The 22,752-nt window shown below is 41.2% G+C and overlaps 1 protein-coding gene across 6 annotated transcripts in view; it reads right to left on the bottom strand.

Annotated features, from left to right (window-relative positions):
* The window catches only part of arhgap32b (Rho GTPase activating protein 32b), a 264,214-nt gene that overhangs the window by 88,773 nt on the left and 152,689 nt on the right, over positions 1–22,752 (bottom strand). Inside the window, exon 1 of one of the 6 annotated variants that reach the window (XM_034178906.1) lies at positions 13,226–13,337. The exons of the other annotated variants lie outside the window; for them this stretch is intronic. The gene's annotated coding sequence lies outside the window, so the exon portion shown is untranslated. Of the gene's footprint in view, positions 1–13,225; positions 13,338–22,752 lie in introns of those variants that run through there. 6 annotated transcript variants of the gene reach the window in all.

The following is a 22,752-nucleotide window of genomic DNA, read 5'->3' as shown; positions in this document are numbered from 1 at the left end:
TTAACGTTAAAGAAATACTCGGCTCAATAGAGCTCTGACTCTTTGTCAGCCTGGCTACAGTGCTGAAAAGAAACCTGGGGTTGTTCTTATTTTCTTCAATTAGTGATGAGTAGTAAGATGTCCTAGCTTTACGGAGGGCTTTTTTATAGAGCAACAGACTGTTTTTCCAGGCTAAGTCAAGATCTTCTAAATTAGTGAGACACCATTTCCTCTCCAACTTACGGGTTATCTGCTTTAAGCTGCGAGTTTGTGAGTTATACCACAGAGTCAGGCACTTCTGATTTAAGGCTCTCTTTTTCAGAGGACCTACAGCATCCAAAGTTGTGCTCAATGAGGATGTAAAACTATTGACGAGATAATCTATCTCACTCACAGAGTTTAGGTAGCTACTCTGCACTGTGTTGGTATATGGCATTGGAGAACATAACAAAGAAGGACTCATATCCTTAAACCTAGTTACAACGCTTTCCGAAAGACTTCTACTGTAATGAAACTTATTCCCCACTGCTGGGTAGTCCATTCAAGTAAATGTAAATGTTATTAAGAAATGCAGTGTTGAGGCTGTCATTCTCAGCATCTATGTGGATGTTAAAATCGCCCACTATAATTATCTTATCTGAGCTAAGCACTAAGACAGACAAAAGGTCTGAAAATTCACAGAGAAACTCACGGTAATGACCAGGTGGATGATAGATAACAAATAAAACTGGTTTTTGGGACTTCCAATTTGGATGGACAAGACTAAGAGTCAAGCTTTCAAATGAATTAAAGCTCTGTCTGGGTTTTTGATTAATTAATAAGCTGGAGTGGAAGATTGCTGCTAATCCTCCCCATCGGCCCGTGCTACGAGCATTCTGACAGTTAGTGTGACTCGGGGGTGTTGACTCATTTAAACTAATATATTCATCCTGCTGTAACCAGGTTTCTGTAAGGCAGAATAAATCAATATGTTGATCAATTATTATATCATTTACTAACAGGGACTTAGAAGAGAGAGACCTAATGTTTAATAGACCACATTTAACTGTTTTAGTCTGTGGTGCAGTTGAAGGTGCTATATTATTTTTTTCTTTTTGAATTTTTATGCTTAAATAGATTTTTACTGGTTGTTGGTGGTCTGGAAGCAGGCACTGTCTCTACAGGGATGGGGTATTGAGGGGATGGCAGGGGGAGAGAAGCTGCAGAGAGGTGTGTAAGACTACAACTCTGCTTCCTGGTCCCAACCCTGGGTAGTCACGGTTTGGAGGGTTTAATAAAACTGGCCAGATTTCTAGAAATGAGAGCTGCTTCATCCAAAGTGGGATGGATGCTGTCTCTCCTAACAAGACCAGGTTTTCCCCAGAAGTTTTGCCAATTATCTATGAAGCCCACCTCATTTTTTGGACACCACTCACCACTCAGACAGCCAGCAATTCAAGGAGAACATGCGGCTAAACATGTCACTCCCAGTCCGACTGGGGAGGGGCCCAGAGAAAACTACAGAGTCCGACATTGTTTTTGCAAAGTTACACACCGATTCAATGTTAATTTTAGTGACCTCCGATTGGCGTAACCGGGTGTCATTACTGCCGACGTGAATTACAATCTTACCGAATTTACGCTTAGCCTGAGCCAGTAGTTTCAAATTTCCTTCAATGTTGCCTGCTCTGGCCCCCGGAAGACAATTGACTATGGTTGCTGGTGTCACTAACTTCACATTTCTCAAAACGACCAGAGTTTGTTCCTCGGCAGGTGTGTTGCCGAGTGGGGAAAAACGGTTAGAGATGTGAACGGGTTGGTGGTGTACAGGGGGCTTCTGTTTAGGACTACGCTTCCTCCTCACAGTCACCCAGCCGGCCTGCTTTCCCGGCTGCTTGGGATCCGCTGGAGGACAGCTAACATCAGCTAAGCTACCTTGGTCCGCACCGACTACAGGGGCCTGGCTTGCTGTAGGATTTTCCAAGGTGCAGAGCCGAGTCTCCAACATCAAGAAACACATGGTCTTAAAAAATGTGTGCGTGCGCGCACACACATATAAAACAACCAAGAAGCCTACATAGATGATCTAAAGTACACACTGGTCAAGAAAATATTTGTGATTGATTGGTATGAATGACTTCCTCACACACAGTGAAAAACAGCATTGCAGACATATCTGTATACATTAAATATTGCAGTGCGTAGACTGTACAGGGTAGGCATCAGCCCTCTGATGCCTTTAATTTAAACAGCATTTATACAGCCACTCTAGTGTATTACTGGTGCAGGGGTTCAAAACCACCCAGGCTTTGTTCTCCATGTATATCTGGAGTTGCACCATGAAGGGCATCTGGTGTAAGGTTAAATAAACATGCAGCTCCATATAGCTGCTGCTGTAGCTGCCCTGAACAAAAACGGAGTAGCCAAAACAAATGAGCACTCTGGGAATATTGTCTTTTAGGATGTTTTATGAGTACATGGTTGAATGGGACACACTCGCTTCCCTGTCATCATCAACATCATCTGTTCCCATCCATTTGTTTTAGGGAATGAGTTAAGTTGTTGTAGGATAGCAGGAAGATTGTTTTTTTTTTTTTGTGGCTAATGGTAACACAAAGCAAATACGATTTTATACAGCATACGTGAAGACTTCTCATACTATCTGAGCATTCAACAATATAGGTTTTTTTTTTTTGTTGTTTTTTTGCATATTTAATTACCGAAATATTGACCATATCTTCTCAGTTACACTAATCTTCTGTGCCGTCAGTGTTTATTTGATTTTATTCAAGCCCCAAAGAGTAAAAGAATGGATAAAACAAAAAAGGCTTGCAGTTTTAAAAACAAAAAAATCAATCTGCTTTATATGACAAAAACAAAAATGCAGAGGAGAAGAAAAATCCCAAAGCCTGAGGTGAAGCAATAAATGGAAGCTTCACTGGTGACGATGCTCAAGAATTAGAAATGGAAACAGTCCTGACTGCCCACATCTTAATGAAATACAGATGAACCAAGGTGCATGGAAGTGGGACCAGTGGGACGGCCGGCAACCATTCACCGCAGAGCACAACGCAGGAGGAAATATCGACATCAGAGAAAGAGACGGCTGATAGGCACTTAAAAAGCAAAACAAAAGCTGAAATTATTATTCAAGTAACTGAGTTCACTGACGGCAAACCAGTCAGATAACAGGATAATCCATTCATCTTTTGAAGTCCTACCAGGAAGGGGGAAAAAGAGAGTTCTGTGGTTCTAGATTCTGAAATGAAATGAAAGAAATAACATTTCTACATGATCCCTTTGAATTAAATCTCTTAGTTCTGGAACTTCGGCCAGACATAATGAGCAAAATATGACATGTTTTGTGTTTTAGGCCATTTTTTTAGACCATGACCATTTTATCAAATTATTTTCTGATATTTTATCAACCACATGAGTAACTGATTAATCGTAAGAATAACTGACACATGAATCGATAATAAAAAATATAATTTAGAAGTGGAATTTAGAACATTTTGAAAATTAAGGCACAGAATGATCTTGTCTCGGACAAGCTAAGCTTTTTCAAGACAAAAAGAAAAATGTTTCAAGCTGTGAGCATCCAGGATGCATATCTATGAAAGTGAGAAGGGGACTTCAATTTTCACAAAAGTTTATTTTACTATTTGCATTTGAGGGAGGAAATAACACCGTCACACTTGTTGCCGCAATTAGAATTCCCCAATCAAAAAGTACTTAAATATTGCACTGATATTCTGTGAAGACATGCTCAGCAAAACAGCAAATCTACCTTCAAAAATTTTCTACTGGACTTCATTTATATGGCACTTTTCCATCTGCATCAGAGGCTCAAAGTGCTTTACAATGATGCCTCACTCTCACCCATTCACACAGACACACTCACACGCCGATCTCAAGTGCTACCATGCAAGGTGCTCACTACACACTGGGAGCAACTAGGGCATTAAGGATCCTGCCCAAGGGCCCTAATGCCACATTTACATGGAGTCCACAACAGAGTTACGATAAAAAAAAAATTAAAAAAAATGGCCTCTGCTCATCGTCACTCTCACTGACTCACACTGGGGTTGTAGACTGGTCACAGTGGGGTCTCCATGGTCGGAAATAAGATCCCTCTTGGTCGCCATCACTCCCCATCGGTCTCCAATAGGTGTGTGACAAGTTGTGCGACCAGTTACCAGATACATGGGTCTCATAACTGGTCTTGATAAACTCTCACATCTCAACTCACTCTCAACTTGATCCTATGGGTCGTAATAGACTCTCAATTGATTCTGCATGGGGTTGCATCAGTGATCGTGGATATTAACTATTTTTCTCTCGTACAATTCAGTCACCATGTTGGTGTAAACACAAATAACAGATCACAACGGAGACCAGCCAAGACTTGTAAGAATTGACAAAATGTCAACATTTTGTAGCTCTTATATAGGTCTCAGTCTGGTGTAATTGGGGCATTAGCGATTTTCTGGTCTGGCTGGGTTTTGAACACAGGATCCTCTGGTCTGAAGCCCAATGATAAACCACTAGACAATCTCCTAAATGTCATCAGACGTGAAAGATTCTATTGATTTCAGTTGTCAATATTCGCACACTGTGAAATTTGAAAGATCTGATGTGTACATGTCGTAAAACACTTTTATTTTAATATTATAACTGCCCACATCTGGAGGATGTTGGACAATATCAGGTTTTAGAATTTTAAAAACTGGATGGGGGGGGGGGGGTTCTTCCCATCAGTAGCAGTTTTGTCAAAAGAGGACGACTATGTCATGTTGTCCAAGGAAATCATCTAAACCACTTCTGACGAATTGTTAGAAAGGCCTCCTCACAAATAGTTTCAAGGCGACTGTTCATATGTTGAGACTGGAATTAGCTAGCCTACTTATAACAGTGCTGTTGTGACAAGTGTTTATTGAAGTTCTAATCTAACACAACATAAACACATAGCTAGATGAGGAGAATTACTACCCTTGCAGTTTATAAAAGAAAATTACTAAAATCATTTTCTGATTCCATTCTACTCCAAGGATTTGTGAAATAGCAATGGCCATTTTTTTTAGTACTTTTTGAAATTTTAAAGACCAATCCGTCATATTAAAAGACAATGACAAGTGTTAGTTTTAATCCTGCTTTACACACACATAGTCTGTCATTGGGTGGACAGTGGTTTTATTGTAAAAGTGCAGTTCATGTTCCACTGAAGCGGGCAGCACGAGCTGTTCAGGATAGTCTTTCTCATCTCGGCTCTTGCCTCTTTGCTCCTCGCTCCTCTCAAATATTTACATTTATTTAATTCCAGTTAGTCCTCTCGTGTTGTCTCATTCTGTGATTTCTAATTTTTAAAATATTCTTGATTCATTATTTATGCATTACTGTAGAAATTCTGTTTGATTTAATTTGCTACGACTGGGCTTTCAAAACACTGAGCGCAAAAAAGCGAGACTAAAGGTATTCATGCTGTGACACTTTGAAGGATCAGTAAATAAACATTGTCAAAGCAATGACATGGTGCCTGTGAAGGCAGAAAAAAAACCACATGGAAGTGTTTTTGTTCCCTTCAAAGTCGGCTTCATTTAAAGACACTTACTGGAGGGGCAGAAGTAAATAGAGTCCTCAAGTAAAACAAAGTGGTTGGGAGAGACACAAAACAAGCATGACTGCAAATTACCCAATTACCCCTCTTGCAATAAAATGCTTTGCATTCAATCCTGTGCAAACTGCACACAGAGTGGCCACCAAAGGCAAGAGACTTGCAAGCCGAGTGCCCAAAGAAGCAGGAATTTAAGCAGATTGCAAAATGCTGTCTCTCGTTTCACTGGAAGGGTTTTTGGATTTTTAGACCTACATGTTACACCAACACCTACATGTAACATCGCTATTTCACAGGGCACCGTTCTATTACGATCCCCCACAGTCCAGAAAAAGTGCAAATATAACGCAGTGCTAAAATACCCCCGGCCGTATGAGCTTTGTGTTCTTTATAATTTGCAGTTGTTTCGTTAATTATTAAGATCCTATTGTCTTATGTAAAATTTGTACATGCTCAAAAAAGCCCCTCTATGAAGCAATCAATCAAAAACAATATTTACATTTTAAGAGCATCTGCAGGAGGACTTGGTGTCCATGTACATGAGCTTTTGACAGAGCGGAAGTTGTGCAAATCAAGGAATATTTGTAGATCACCCTCTGTGCATTTGCAGGTATTAATGAGACAAATTTAATCCATAGAAAGCTACATGTTTTTGTAAATCCTTCCAGAGGTGTTATCAGGTTACAAAAACCACATTTTCAGCTTTAGAAGTGTTTAATTCTTGCTAGCTTTTACATACAATACACAATATATGAGAAAGGTGTTATTTCTAGCCAAAAGCGACGCAAATTTAGCAACTACCGACTCCAAGAAGTGACATCACCACGCGAATATCCGCAACATCATACCATAAAAATAGGAACAGAATGTGACTTTTTAAGCTGTTAAAATAGGCCAAGATTAACCATCTTTGAACTTGTCCAAGGTCTGTGTCCCAAGAATGTTCCCTGTGTCAGCATTGGGTTTGCTTGTAGTTATCTTATGTGATTGTTTTCTGTATGCGTTTATCCTCTTGTTGGTCTCTTTCTTGCTTGGGCTTTCTCTGTCCCTATCTCTCTTGTCTGTCTCTTGGTGCTTGGTGGTGGGCGTTTCACTCTGTCTGGCCACACCCCGTTCTGGTGCTTTCCACACACCTGTTCCTAATCTGTAGCTCATCACCTGGGTGTATATAAACTCCACTGGTTGCACTTATCCCTCATCAGATTGATGCACCTTGTGCCTTCTCTCCAGCTCTGTTCTAGTGTTCTGTCATCCTGCCAGTGTCATCGTGTTTTTGGATCACCTGCCTGTTTGTTTGACCATGCCCTTGCCTAGGGATGGGTATTGATAAGATTTTATCGATATCGATACCATTATCGATTCCGCTTATCAATCTGATTCCTTATCGATTCCCTTATCAATACCTCTTGTGAATTCTGTGTATTAAAAGTAGGCTTTACAGGTTTTTCTATGTCAACAACATTTTATTGAGTCTTAAAGTAAATAAATATGAAATTGGTCACTGGATCCTTAAACTCTGGGCATAAATAGAAATGAACAAAATCTGTAGTTTTTGTTAAAAGTATTTCCATTCAGACATTATTGGCATGAATGTCTTTCCATGCATCTGATCTGAGCTCTTGCAGCCGGCTGCACTACACATCAACATCAGTTTAATTCATAAAGAATGCAGGATGTCTCATTTTGGGAGGAAAAAACGTTTTAGTCGATTGTAGTTTATAGTCTGTATTACAACGTTTGGAAAGAGGTGTCATTTTATTTAAAGTGGCGATTTTCTTTAAAGCTATTAATTCTGACCGGACTCTATCTTGACTCAGCAGAGAGTGGAGCACCGTTTGGAGCTGTGCCAATGGAATGGAGGACTATTCTTGTTTCTTGACTGCAACAAGACAAGAGTCCCAATTAGGGACTTTAATCCGCACAAAAGTGACTCACGATTGACAGATTTTAATGGCTTTGAGAGGGGTTAAGAAGCGGTGTTTCCGCATCTGACCAGCAGTGAATCAAAGAACCAACGAAGCAGTGGTTCAAAACACTGCTTCATTGGTTCAAGCTTCAAATCGGGGTCATGCTGCAGAAGCGGTTAATTACAGAGCCGCTGCAGGGTCTGTAATCAACGTAGAGAAATTATCATTTTCCCGACAAACCCCCTCAAAAACAACGGCCGCTCTGAAGGACCAATAAGGGAATCATTAAGCAAAAAAGCTATTGATGTCGGTGGATCGAATCAATTCTTAACGATACCCGAAAGGAACTGGTTCTCGATACCCAACCCTACCCTTGCCTGATGATTTTTGTAGTGTTGCTTCTCTTGGGCTGCTTTACCATGTACCAACCCCAGCTAAGTACCTCATTAAACTCTATAACACGACAGAGCTTTGTAGTTAAGTCATGCAATTGTGTCCAGCCATTCCTGTCCACCACGCCTGATACCCTGTGAATTTGAAGACACTGGCAGTAATAAGACTGGACTTATGCTTAACACAGATGGACAGACAAAAAAGCCTTCACAATACCCGATGACCATATTTGATTACCTCGGTAAAAATTGGATGAAATGGCTTACTCCGGTATGCCTGCTATCAGGCTGGCTTATAAAGTGCAGACTTGGCAACTGGCTGTCTTATAAAGTGCATACCTGGCAACTAGCACAAAAACAAAAGTAAAGCTGCACCCGGCTGCATTCTCAGACAGAACCGCAACCAACGTTGATCTTACTTCAAATTTTTACCCCGATGGAACACAATCAAAGAAGCTGTACTCACTAGGACTACCCGTTTAAAAATGTTTGAATATGACTGAAGCTGATAAGGCTACAAACACCCATAAGTGACCATGTAATGAATTCGATTTGGTAAATTGGGATCAAATTTTTGAATAGCTAAAAATTTTCACCACAATTTCAAAACTGGTGCCGATGAAGGCCGTAACTACTACGTATACCAAGTTTGTTCCTGTGATGCTTCAAAACACACCCCAATTTGAAACGGTGCTCTGTGAAACAGGGATATAAGAGGAGCTGCTCAAAGACCAACATCAACTGAGGAGAAAACAGTTTTACCAGGATTACGGCTGTTGTAACTCGGGATGCAAATAATGATTACTTCCATAATTGATTAATTAATCAATGTTCTCAATTAATCAATTAGCTGGTAGGTCCATAAAATGACAGACGATGGTGCAAAATGTTAATGTTTTCTAGAGCCCAAGATAATGCTTTCAAATGTCTTATTTTGTCTAAAGCCCAAAAATATTCAGCTTATTGACAGAAAACAAAAAAACTGTAAAATGAACCAGAAAATATTCACATTTCATTAGCTGAAAACAGAGAATTTGGACAATCAATTATCAAAATAGTTGTTGATTAAGTTAATAGTTGATCAATCAATTAATCATTGCAGCTCTCATGACAATAATGGTGTATTTGGTGAAGGGACTGCTACCAGTTCTTGTTTGTTTGTTTTTTGGTCCCTCTTGAATACAGAACATTCACTGGAACTAATCCCTGGAAATAAAAGCCTCCTTTAAAATCCACTACAAAGAAAAATCAGTTCTTGGTTGGTCCCAAGTGGTCCAGTTATGGTTTCTAATCTGGACGGCGTCTCTTCTCCAAAGAGGATTCACAGACATCAATTTCAATTTCAATTTTCAATTTTATTTATTTATATAGCGCCAAATCACAACAAACAGTTGCCCCAAGGCGCTTTATATTGCAAGGCAAGGCCATACAATAATTACGTAAAAACCCCAACGGTCAAAACGACCCCCTGTGAGCAAGCACTTGGCGACAGTGGGAAGGAAAAACTCCCTTTTAACAGGAAGAAACCTCCAGCAGAACCAGGCTCAGGGAGGGGCAGTCTTCTGCTGGGACTGGTTGGGGCTGAGGGGAGAGAATCAGACATGCTGTGGAAGACAGCAGAGATCTATTGGGGTGATATGGTACTATGAGGTCCCTAAGATAAGATGGGACCTGATTATTCAAAACCTTATAAGTAAGAAGAAGAATTTTAAATTCTATTCTAGAATTAACAGGAAGCCAATGAAGAGAGGCCAATATGGGTGAGATATGCTCTCTCCTTCTAGTCCCCGTTAGTACTCTAGCTGCAGCATTTTGAATTAACTGAAGGCTTTTCAGGGAACTTTTAGGACAACCTGATAATAATGAATTACAATAGTCCAGCCTAGAGGAAATAAATGCATGAATTAGTTTTTCAGCATCACTCTGAGACAAGACCTTTCTAATTTTAGAGATATTGCGTAAATGCAAAAAAGCAGTCCTACATATTTGTTTAATATGCGCTTTGAATGACATACATCAAGCAAACAGAGGAGCACCGAGAGCACATTCCTAAACCCAAATCCAAGTGTATATACACAGTCTGCCACATCTGGACCGAGCTGCATTTACGGACAGTCATCCAACACAGATCATCATCAAAATTTTAATCAAGACAACAACTGAATTACTGACAAAATCCATCAAATGAACAGACGTTATCCTGCAATCTAAATATCAAGTAATAATTCATCAAAGGAAGCACATTATCACCAAAATGTAATGAAATTCCACATAAAATGAGCAGTATTTCCACAAAAGTTATTAAGAGCAGCATTTAAAATAAGTAACCCTGAGATGTTCACAGTCTGTACTGCTTTTGTAGTGATAGAGGCCACATCTGTGTTTATGTGAGAGCATTCAAGCTGTCCTTCACATGTGCTTCTTCATCCAGAAGAAATGCTTCATAGGTTTATGGAAGGAACATTAAACTGGTATTGCAGAAGAGTTGATTCAGCAACATTTCTTCAGGAAGACTCAGGGTTTATGGGTTAAAAGCACCATGGGAGCCACATGCCAGACATCAGTGAACACACAGCGATTTAAAGAGCGGGCTCCTTTCTCATGGAACAAGAGGAACAATAATTCTTTGCTTTTAGCCAATCACAAATGACATAGGGTATTGTCACCAGGAATTTAGTGTACACTCATTAAAGAAATGAAAGCAAACAACATTATTTGTCCAAATGTGCAATTTTTCCAAATCCCCAAAAATATGTGATGGGCTACACATTAATAAAGAGGTAAGTAACCAGGTCAGGTCTGGGAACATGTGATGGTACCGCCACACTATGGAATCCTCTTGGGTCCTGGGTGGCAACCATCCAGGCAGACAACTAGCCCCACTCCACCTCTCTAGAATAGACAACTCAGTATTTCCCCTACAAGTTTTTATTTTCCTTTCAGGCACGGTGGTACTCACTGAAAAAAATTCTAATCGCAAGCACACAGAGTGGAAAACTGCAAGGTGCTAAGAAACACATGTTTACATAAACAACTGCAAAAAATGATTTATTGTACAAAAACAAACGGTGTAGCATTAGCACTTTGCAAAAAGGCCACATTATGAACACATTATGATTTATTGCTGCAATAAGTGTGATATAATGAAGATTATATCATTTAATAAGTGATCGACAAGTCGAACGTTACCATAACCACAAGCTATATTTGGGGTTCTCCAAGCACTCAGGATCCCGGTAAGTCTGACAGTGTTGGTCTTTATTTTGAAGGCTTGTACTCGAGCTTCCTTCTCTCCCACCTTCCTCGCTCCCCTCTCAAGCATCTCTCTCTTCTGCTGCTCTCACCTCCACTTCTCTCTTTTTCTCCTCACCTGTGTTTCTTGGCTCCAGTGTTTTTGAGAAAAACGTCGCTATATTTGGTCGTCGGTCTCTTGCATTACAGCTTTGCTGCTTTTAAGGCGGCGCTGTGCTTACTTTAGCTAAAGCATGTGTGATTCAATTAAACACCCGCAATTTACCATTTTCAGCCATGTCACACCATAAATAAACATACTTTTCTTTCAGTGGCTAATGTATTGGATACACAACACACACTGTCCAACAAAACTACACAAAGGTGGCTACAATCCTGTTTAACAAGACAAATTTTCATTACAACCACAGATAAGACATCAAATAATCACAATTCATCCATTTTCTATACATGCTTATGCCAATAAATGGTCATGGGGGGGGGGCCTATCTCAGCAGTCACAGGGTCTGAGGCGGAGGCACATTCTGAACAAACAAACGCATTCACATCCACATGCACACCTACGGTCAATTTAAAGTTTTCCAATCCACCTAACCTGCATGTCTTTGGAAGTGGGAGGAAGCCAGAAAGATGCAAACACACAAACTCCACACAGAAAGGGAAGCGATCCTACAATCGTCTCACTGTGAGAGAACAGTGCTAACCACTAAACCACCGTGCTGCCCAAACACATTTCACTATCAGTAAATGTAACATATTTTATGGATGGTACACCCGCTCTGATGTGCTGATTTCCGGTTTGATATTTTCCCATATCAGACCATTGCCATGACAAATGGTCCGGCTCACATATCAGATTTGCAACTTTGTTTACAATTTTCACGGCGTGAAATAAAATAAAACAAAAAGTGAACAAATAAAATGGAGGAATTAACAGCAAACGAGCTTGAAGTGGGCGTGCAAAATGAATTCCAACAAGATGAAAACACAGCTCCAAACAGTCAAGAACAGATTGAAAACTTTGTTACAAACCAGAAAGCTAAAAACACAATTAGAAAAACCAAGTTGGACATGAACAAACTCTATAAAAACACACACAGATTGAAAGCTTACCAGCTAACGACCGGACCATCTGTTAGAAAATTCTTCACGGAGGGGAAGTGAACAGGTCTGACTACGAGCCCAACACCGCCAGCAGCTTTCATATTCGTAATTCAGACAATACTGGAAGTTTGCATATATATATATATATAAAATAAATTATTAACCTCGGTTGCTCGGTCTGTACGGGAATATCAGACCTTGATGTTTTTCACCCGCAACACGCTACAGAATCCAGATGTAAGTACCAGCACCATTGGGGTTCAGAGCCTACACAGGACTTATGTCTTCCTCTTCATTTCCTTGTACTTATCTCATTAGGGGTCATCAGGGGCTGAAGCTTGTCCCAGCATTCACAGGGAGAGAAGATGGCATTCTATCGCATAGCTAACACACAGAGGGGACAACCATTCACTCTCACACTGACACCTGTGCTTAATTAAGTCAATTATCCTTATCTACATGTTGTTGGGCTCTGGTAAGAAACCCACATGTACAAACAAAAATACACAAACTCCAAATAAAAGAGTTACAGAGGGAACTGAACCGAGGACCTTCTTGATGTGACCACTAACCCACTGTGCAGCCCTACAAAAATATAAAAATCGTACATGATACAAAATGTTACTTTTAAATGATGAAGAGGGCCGAGTGATGTACTGTGTTTCAGGTGCAAAATATAAATTTTATGGCAACAATAACAAGACAGTGTTTCAGAAACAGAACAAAACATCCTGTTTTTTGCACACGTTTCTAAATAAACAAACAAACAAAAAACCCCAGACAGAAAGTGCATCAAGAGTGAGACACAGACGTGGTTAACGTGTCTCCCGTCCACAGCACTCTCCTCAGCACAACAGAAATATTTTCAACCCAAGCAATTTTAACAAGTCTTACAGGCACGAAAGAACAAGGCAGCGGCAAAGCTGCATGAAAACGACGGAGAAAGCAAACAGGAAGCGAAGCGTGTTAGACAGAAGATAGAATAACACTGTACTCACAGCAGCTCAGGGTTTCCTCTTGCTCCTGGATTCAGCTCAGACTTTCTTTCATTTAGTGCACCGAGTTCGCTCCTCCTTAAACCCCCCTGACACCTGTCCTCCTCTCTATTTTTCTTTGCAAATGTGTGTGTGTTTCATGAGAATGTACATCCCATCTTGTAGAGTCGTGCTTTGCCAGAGTCACACACACACACACACACACACACACACACACACACACACACACACACACACACACACACACACACACACACACACACACACACACACACACACACACACACACACACACACACAAAAAATCCCTCTTGGCAGGATGCAAATGTCAGCCCTCCGCTTTCTTTCAGAGACAGCGTGGAACTCAAAAACGGGAGGGGCGACAGTATCAGCCGCAGCAGTTGTGGTGGTGGTGCTGGAGGCTGAGAGCTGGCGGTTTGGCGGATTCGTCTACGGGATAGCTTTCATCCCTATTTCATTCTCTCGTCCAGCGTAGAGTGGTGATGTCCCATCCAGTCTTTCCGGCCGTCTTTTTCCTTTCTTCTGTTTCTCTTACGGTTGGCAGCTGGGAGCACTTTGTTAGCATCCACTTTTATTAATATGAAGAATGAATGGAGAATGGAAGAACCCATTTAACAAAAAAAAAAAAAAGGCTTTGTTTTCCTTCTTGTCCTTCTCGCGATCTGCCTTTATTTTAAATTGTCCCTTTACATGATGTTCTCGCCGTTCTTTATGTTCTCCGTTGTTCAACATGCCGGCTTACCCCTCCCCCTACTATCCTCCTCTTCCCCTTTCTGGTTGGTACATTCCTGGGACAAAGAGCAGGGATGGAGAGAAAAAGAAAGGGCAGCAAAACAAAACGTGAGAAACAGAGGGCACAAGGTGACAGAAAAATAGGAGAGAGGATTCACCAGGGGAAAGTGTTTTTTCTGCCTCAATCTTGACTATCTTGTTTGATAAATCTTGTGAGAGTGCAATAATACATAACACATCAGTTGATAATCAATAGCCAATGTACTGCAGAAATAAATTACCTTAGCAAAGACTCGGTGATGCCTCTTTTCCATTGGGACGGAACCAAAACAAGAAACTGCCAAATGGAAACTAGCAAAACAATGCAACGGACTGTTGGAACAGCATCATGTTACCAGCAATGGATCCGGGATAAAATGGAAATCGGGGGGGATCAGACACAAATTGGAGAAAATCGGCACGGCATGCACAACAGACTACGTTGTTTTGATTTATGTGTTCAAGGACTCAGTTTTGGGAAATGTCTGCAAATGTTATATAACACTTGTCAAAAAAAAAAAAAATCTTGCATGGACTTTGAGAACTGATTTTGGGGTGCTGAATCTGAATCTGAGCTCAGATTTTCTGTATCACATCACTTTTTTTTTTTTTTGCAATCTGCATGTTCTGTATTCGGTACTTTAACATTTCCCATAATTCCCCTGCGCTTCCCAGAATGCCCTGCTGCGCCAGCAGAGTCTCTGGCGGAGATTCACAACTACGAAATGGGAATCCGTATTGATAGATTACGCAAAAGTTGCTCACTCACTCAAAAGTCTGACACCACTAATCATGCACAAAAGCAGCTTAACAAGCATAGTTTTTGAACCAGGTTTGCAAAATCTGAATAAGAGCCGTAATATCACATATTGCAACAAAAACCTGCACTATACTCATAAACCAGCCCTCATGAGATACAATAAAAAATAGGGCTGATAAATCATACAGTTTTCCTATCAATTTTACTGCCCTGGAAACTGTGGCAATAAAATCAGGGTGATACAAACCTTAAAACAGGGAGATACAAAAAAGACATTGAAAATACCAGGCTCTGTATCACCCTGCTTTTCATCCAATCAGAAGCCCCAATTTCTCAGCTCCACCAATGACACACCCCCATTTTGTGTTACCCTGGTGACAAGTGCAGGATCCTGATACAGGATCCAGATCACTTCATTCAACCAAGATGTCTGATCAAGGTGAGAGAGTTGTGAGACATCAAGAAGTTAATCAAGAGGACAATCATGACTTTATGGAGAGACATAAGAACATTCCATAATTTACATATCTACATGATTTACCTGCATTATTCGTTCTACATGATTCATGTGTATGACTATTCTTTAACTATTTTGATGATTATATAGATCAGACCTACTGTGTTATGCTATTTATTATTAGCACGTCTTGAATGAATGTTGTTGGTGTAGTGAGTAAATGAGTTGTTATTAAACGGAGTTGATGATAATGATATGGTTTTTGTACTTTATTTTGTTGTAATATGTCCTTCGGAGTCGGGCTGATACAGATACATCGGGGCACGATACAGGTCGTGATACATAAACAGACATGTGATAAGGTATACTCATGGTGCCGAAGAGGTGTATGAGACTACAGCTTTTGCTTCAAAGCTTGATACTAGAAATTTGTTTTAATTTCTCAAAAACGTGATGTGATTGGCAAAACTAACACCAGATTCGGATTCAGCACCCCCAAATTACCCAAAATCCATTGAAAAACTTCATGCAAGGAAAATCGTGTTGACCAGTGTAATGCTACCGGTTGCTATGAACCAAAGCTGGTGAAAAAGCAGAACAGTTCCTGCAACACCAAGTTGGAAACCTGTGTGTGCTATCTGTTTATTATTGTACATAGACTTACATCTGGGTTCACATCTGCATCATGCCTACTTCAGCGAGCCAAAAACGGAAAGCCACTCCAACATGACGATGAAACCAAACTTTTAAAGAGATTCTCCCCACAACAAATAAGCACAGAGTGTGGTCGCTTTCATTCTACCACAAAGGCAAAGTTGAAATAAAGTTACCAAAAATACAACCTTCAACTCCTCTGCAAAACTAATCTGTATGAGAAGAACTACACTCTCAGGTTTCAGTCAAATACCCCAATCCTCCGGAAAAAAAGAAGAAGCAGCACTTGTTGGATCAGCTGTGATGACTTCATATCTGCCATTCACACATGAGATTTATTAAAATGGTCCATTACTGGAGCAGAGAGTGTGCTTAGAGGAGCGTAAACCAGAGCCGAGAGGGGCCACAAAGACACAGCAGGGGCCACCAACTCAGACTTTTCAAAAAAATATGTAAAACAGTGATATATGTATGCTTTCTGTGTGAAGATAAGATACTTGATAGGCTCATCCTGCCATCATAGGATCACTTCTCATGGGCAGGTAGATTATTTGATCTGCAAATCCAAAGTCAAGACTGGGAGCATGCACACAGCAAGAAGGTCACAGGTTCTCTTCGGACCTGGGCCTTTCTGTGTGGAGTTTGTATGTTTGCGTAGGTTCCCTCCAGGTTCTCTGGCTTCGTCTCACTTCCAAAGGCATGCAGGTTTGATGAATTGAAGACCATAGAAGTGAATGAGAGTATGAGTGTGCTGGTCTGTTTATATGTAACGGCCCTGTGATAGACCGGCGGCACCAACGTGGATCAAAGCTACATGGGAAAAGTGTCATTTTGGCAACATGGCAAGTAGAAATACTACACACGAATTAAAAACTAGCAGAAAAGTAAACAGGCCTTACGAATACCCTCGATCAATGATAATCCACAAATACGAGGTCTATTAGATAATAAACCGACCCTTTTATTTATTTTTTTTAACTATATGGATTTGAATGACGTGCGATTACACCAATCATGCTTGAACTCTCGTGCGCATGCGTGAGTTTTTTCACGTGTGTCGGTGATGTCATTTCCCTGTGGGCAGGCCTTGAGTGAGATGTGGTCCCGCCCTCTCAGCTGAATTCCTTTGTTTCACACGCTGCTCGAGACGGCGCGCGTTGCTTTATCAAAATTTTTTCTGGACCTGTGAGGAATATCCGAGTGGACACTATTCGAGAAATTAAGCTGGTTTTCGGTGAAAAGTTTAACGGCTGATGAGAGATTATGGGGTGTTTCTGTCGGTGTAAGGACTTCCCACAGAGCAGGACGTCGTGCAGCGCTTCCAGGCGCCGTCGTCGGCCTGTTTCGACCTGAAAACATCCTAATTTAAGGCTTAATTCACCCAGGACGTCGTGAGAGAACAGAGAAGATTCAGAAGAGGCCGGCATGAGGACTTTATGCGGACATTCCACTGTTTAAGGACATTTTTTAATGAAAGACGTGCGCGCAAATTCGCCGAGTCGTTTCCATGACGACTCGGCAAATCTGAGAGGAAAAACACCTCCGTGTTGAAAACCATTTGTAAAATTCAGGCGGATTTTGATGGCTTTCAACAAGTGAGTAACTGAGAAATTGTTTAACAGCTTGGGCATGTTCCAACTTGCCCGTTAAGGTTTCCAACGGAGGTGTTTTTCCTATCGCGACCCCCCGCGGTCGGGTCCGGCCTGACATGCGACTCTGCCCGCATGTTCTTTCATTACAAAATGTCCGTTAACAATGGAATGTCCGAATAAACTCCTTATGCCGACTTTTTCTGAAAGTTCTCTGTTCTCTGACGACTTACTGGGTCAACAGAGCCTGAAATGTGGAAGTTTTCAACTTGAAACGGTGAGACGCTGCCGCCTCGAAGCGCAGATCACCATCAGGCGCCATGGGCCGTCCTTACGGCGACACTACCAGACCAAAATCTCTCATCAGCCGTTAAATTTTTACCGAAAACCAGCTGAATTTATCGAATGGTGTCCACTCAGTTGTGCCTTACAGTTTTGAAAAAATTTTGATCAAACAAAGCAGCAGTCTCTGAGCCATTCCTAAACAATGAAAAAAATCGACGAGAGGGTGGGCGACTCCTCACTCAAAGACTGCCCACAGGCGAATGACATAACCGACAGGCGTGAAAAAACTCTTGCATGCCCACGAGGGTTCAAGCATGTCTGATGTAATCACATGTGATTCAAATCCATATGGTTTTTGAAAAAAATAATAAGGTCGGATACTTTTCTAATAGACCTCGTAGACACCTCTCTTTATAGGTCAGAATTTACAAACACCTTAACTTTTGCAATTTCTAGATATCAAGCTGTGCACAAAAAAACAAAAAACAAAACAGAATTACTTTCCAAAGTCAATTGAGTGTCCTGGCAAAAATATTCTCTTTATATACATGTTCTTGGAAGCAGTACACTCAGTAAAGGCCTCCAGTCAGGGTCCCTTCACACATAGTGCGAATACGTACAACTCCAGGGCAACTCATGGCGGTAGAGCTCGTATAAGCATACCACGAAACATCACGCCGACGGGAAGGTGTGCACGATACCGGTGCGACGGTTCGTGCACATGGGAACACAGTGCCAGCAGCTGCACGATGTGTAACCACATAACACAGCTGCTGTGAAAAAAATTAATAAAAAAAATTTAAAAATACATGCTGCGACGGTTCCATGCACTTGGGAACACAGTAGCTGCATGATGTGGTTGAGAAAAAAAAAAAAAAAAAAATTAAAATTATATGCCACCCACGGAAATTGAACCCACACCTTCCAAAAGCTCTGATTTCCAGTCAGAAACTTTACCACTGAGTGACCGTCGCTGGCCTGAAAGCTGCGGGAAACTGAGTGATATCAGAAAGGACATGGACATATTAAAAAAATAATAAAACCACACACCATATAAAAACACTGCATTTATCAAGTGGGCAATACAAATATGGTACGCCTTTCTCTGTAGATGACCCATGGTCACAGACGTACAGTCATGAAATGACATGAATGAGAAGCAGTTCGCTCTTCTCATGTCCACTTCTGCTGGCGGGTGTTCTGCCGGCGCACCACAGGACTTACACCACGTCATGTGGAACAGAGCTCATGTGGGTGACATGTTTTTATTTATGTCCATGTGATGACAGCAAGCAGACGCACGTGCATCACAGTGGGCAGTTGTTAGTCCATGTCCGTCCAAACACAAGTATGTGTTGTCTAGCTGGGATGTCCAGATCGACAGATTCCACAGCTGATTCTGTTGGCGGCCACGCATCCTTTCGCACACGCCAGCATGACAATGATTGTCTGCTGACTGTTGTCATGCTAATAGCACAAATGGCCACACATTTTCTAAGTGCCAAATAAGTGGTGTTTGATGTTCGTGCGTGTTACCTGGAATTTGGCGGGCACCTGCCGCGAGAGGGATTGATAGGTTCACACAGTGCACACTCTGTCAAGTTTTGCACATGATTTCTGCTTTATGCACACTTTATGTGCAAATCGACCAAATTCGCACTGTGTGAAGGGGCCCTCAGTTTTTTTGTCGGTCATTTGGCATGCATCTCCTTGAAGATCACATTATGAACACTTCTTGGCAACACAATGCCCTGTCTGCTTGTGAAATTCATGGAGCAACCTCTGTTCACACTGTAGATTATATGAGTTTAACATGAAAACTATCACCTGAATAGTTTTTTGAAAAATTCAGCAAAAATAGAAAATTCTGACGATTGAATTTTTGAATTTTGTTTTACACTTTTTTCCACATTTCAATCTTCGGAATTTTTTATTTTAGCTAAACGTTTTAAAAAACTATCATTCAAAAAATTCTAAAATCAAAGTTTGCACGGCGCCTATCCTAGTTGCACATATTACATAAGCTATATTTGAAAAAGAGAACCACTTTGAAAGTTTATGATGATGTCATATGGGCCAAAATAAAATAAAATAAAATAATAATAATAATAATAATAAGTTTGAATGAATGGAATTCCCACTTTTGGTCAGGCTATGAACTATAACTACAGTCCAGTGAACTATTGGAAGTGATAAAACAATAATTACACAATTCTGCTTAAAAAAAAAAAAAAAAAAAATCAATATTACACATTACAATTACTTTTCTGTGATTCAAATTTTTGCTTTTGCAGTAGTCTTCAGTGGTGCTGAAAGGATGGCTCATCTTGAACAAGCACCAAGTAGAAAGCATCACATTAATTAGGTACTTTCAGAAATGAGGGGTTGGAGGTCTGCAGAAAATGGAAGGAAACTGCTGCAGTGCTTATGACGGGTGTCCCTCTGCACTATTTTCGCACTGTGGTATTTTTGTCAGACTGCAGAAGTAGAAAGCCTTCAATTACTGGGATGCCCGTAGGGACTGTGCAGTGGTACTTTAGAGCTGCAGGGTGAGTGTGAAGGTGCTAGACCTAAAATCATTATGAAAGCTGTAAAAATGGATCCTGTAAAGAACTGAAGACCACAATGGGATTTAAACACAGCAAGGGATCACTGTAAGGAGATGAGATCACGGCTTGAAGCAGGTTCACAAAGCAAATCCCATTATGAGGAAGAACTGCTCACTTTGGTGTACATTTACACACACACACACACACACACACACACACACACACACACACACACACACACACACACACACACTTGAAGCTGTGCAACTAAGCAGTTTTAACAAGATACTCAATAGGGCTAAAGGCAGATTTTTATTGCAGTGAGTATGTGGTCAATATGTGCATGAAGTTCATTCTCTGGCCCCAGTTTTAACACCAATGTGTTTGATTACTCACAACTAAAACAACTGCACAATATAATGCCACATCCATAACACAACCCATTTCACAGCGTGGCTGGAATATAGAGGGGGAGAAAACCCATTATGCTCTCAAAGAGGATATTGCGATTTTGTTTTCTGCATCCTTGTTGCAATTCTTGAGGCCAGAACAGGGTAAGGAGTTCCACACATGCTTTCAGCGCTCCTGGAGAGATCAGTTACTCCAAACAGGCATTTCAGCAGTTAAAATGTTCCCACGTCCCAGGCATTTTCCTAACGGAGGCCCCCAGGTCAGTTAGGGCGAGGAGGGAAAGGTTTGTAAAGTGTGAAGGGGGAAGGAAATAAATCAGTGTCGTCTTGCTGCAAATGTCATAACAAAGGAGTTTATGGAGCAGAGATCGGGCCAGGTAATATTTCTCACTGTCTGGCTATATGTCAGTTTAGTTTAATAAATGAATTGCAGTGCAGGAGAGTACAGCTATTATCACGCGTGTATACATATGCATTACTGAACCAACAGCTGCAAGATATTTGTATTTTTTATTTTTCATTGGGGGGGGGGGGTGCATGGGGAAACATACTTTCTACACAAATATGTACATAATCAGTTTTCCTGATTCACACAGCTGTTGCCGGGTAAGACCGGGAAAAACATCTTGTACACAGGAAGTGGGATGGTTTACATTTTCAGTTTAGTAGTACTCCTGCAGCAACAGCATCAGAGAGATGAAATGACAACAAAAAAAACCCACACTGATAAACGAGTGGAAAACTGAGACATGCAGTCCAGATGCATCACAGCAATATAACACAGACGTTAGCCCCCAAACAGCTTGACGATCACACATTTAAAGTTTATGAATTAATACTGAAAGAAACGGCTAGATCCCATTGGGGACAAGCAAAATCAGAACTGATAATTAAATAATTTGCAATGGTATCTGAGTGAGGTTAAAGGTGTAAACCTACAAAAGCCAATAGTTTTTTGACAGAAATTTCACACAAATTTATCAAACTACATGACAGCTGAAGTTTTTTTGAGAACAGCCAATAATAACAACTACTACTGCAACAACTACTGTAGGATAGATATGTGCACAGCTAGGCTTTGGCTAGTGTGCATTCTTCCAAAATAGAATGTTCCAGGTTAAAGTCCCACCCATTCACCATGTAATGTGGATTGGTGTGAGGAAGTGCATCAAGCATGCACCAAAAATACATGCAGATCGATACTGGATCGGCTGTGGTGACCCCGAGCAAAAAGGAAGAAGCTGCAACAAATTAAGTTTTTCATCCTCTCAAATGTGTTGTATGGCTGGGGGGCCTGGCTGCCTTTTTGTTTCTGTCTTTTGTTTTTCCTTCCAGGTGGCTTGCATTTGGGACTGAGTGGCTGTGTTGCTGAGGTTATCAGGACCTCACCCTGATCACCTGCGGCTCGTCAGGACTCACAGCTGAGGTGCACCTATATGGATTGGAACATGGTGGCATTTAAGACTGGAGTATACAGTGTGCATTTGCCAGAGACTCGACCTTGTGACCAGACGGGTGAGATCGTCGTCTCGGGAGCCATCTCATCATCAGTGGATGCAGAGAACGTCCAGGGTTTGATGCACGGTCTGTGAAAGAGGAGGGGGTGAGGTCTCACGCTCGTCAGCACACTTCCTGAGGTACGTTAATTTTGTGACTAACATTTATACAGTCAGTAAATGTGGTGTCCCTCACACCTTATTATATTGAGCTGTACGTTAGTCATGTATCGGCTTCCACTGCAGTGGAGTTTTGTGAACTGGATGTTCCATGCCTGCAGGTTGGGAAGCTGATTAGTAATCAAGCCAGGAAGTGTTTGCTGTTTGTACACCTTAAGTGTTCTCTCTGTGTGTAGAGTGTGGACTCACATAATGGTTCCTTCTTTCACAGACTCGGTTTGTTGCGGCCACCTGGGGGGTGTCGGCGGGGTCCTTGGGTCCGAACAGCTTCTGGCTCCGGACCGTTAGCGCTGCTGGGAGCGCACCACGCCAGACCGCACTTTCTTTTGTTGTTTTTTGTATCACTGTTATGTATTAA

The sequence above is a fragment of the Thalassophryne amazonica genome, chromosome 9 (assembly GCF_902500255.1).
Source record: "Thalassophryne amazonica chromosome 9, fThaAma1.1, whole genome shotgun sequence".
In the NCBI taxonomy this organism is placed as follows: domain Eukaryota; kingdom Metazoa; phylum Chordata; class Actinopteri; order Batrachoidiformes; family Batrachoididae; genus Thalassophryne; species Thalassophryne amazonica.
The sequence above is the reverse complement of the archived record's forward strand: the minus strand, read 5'-3'. Positions and strand labels throughout refer to the sequence as shown.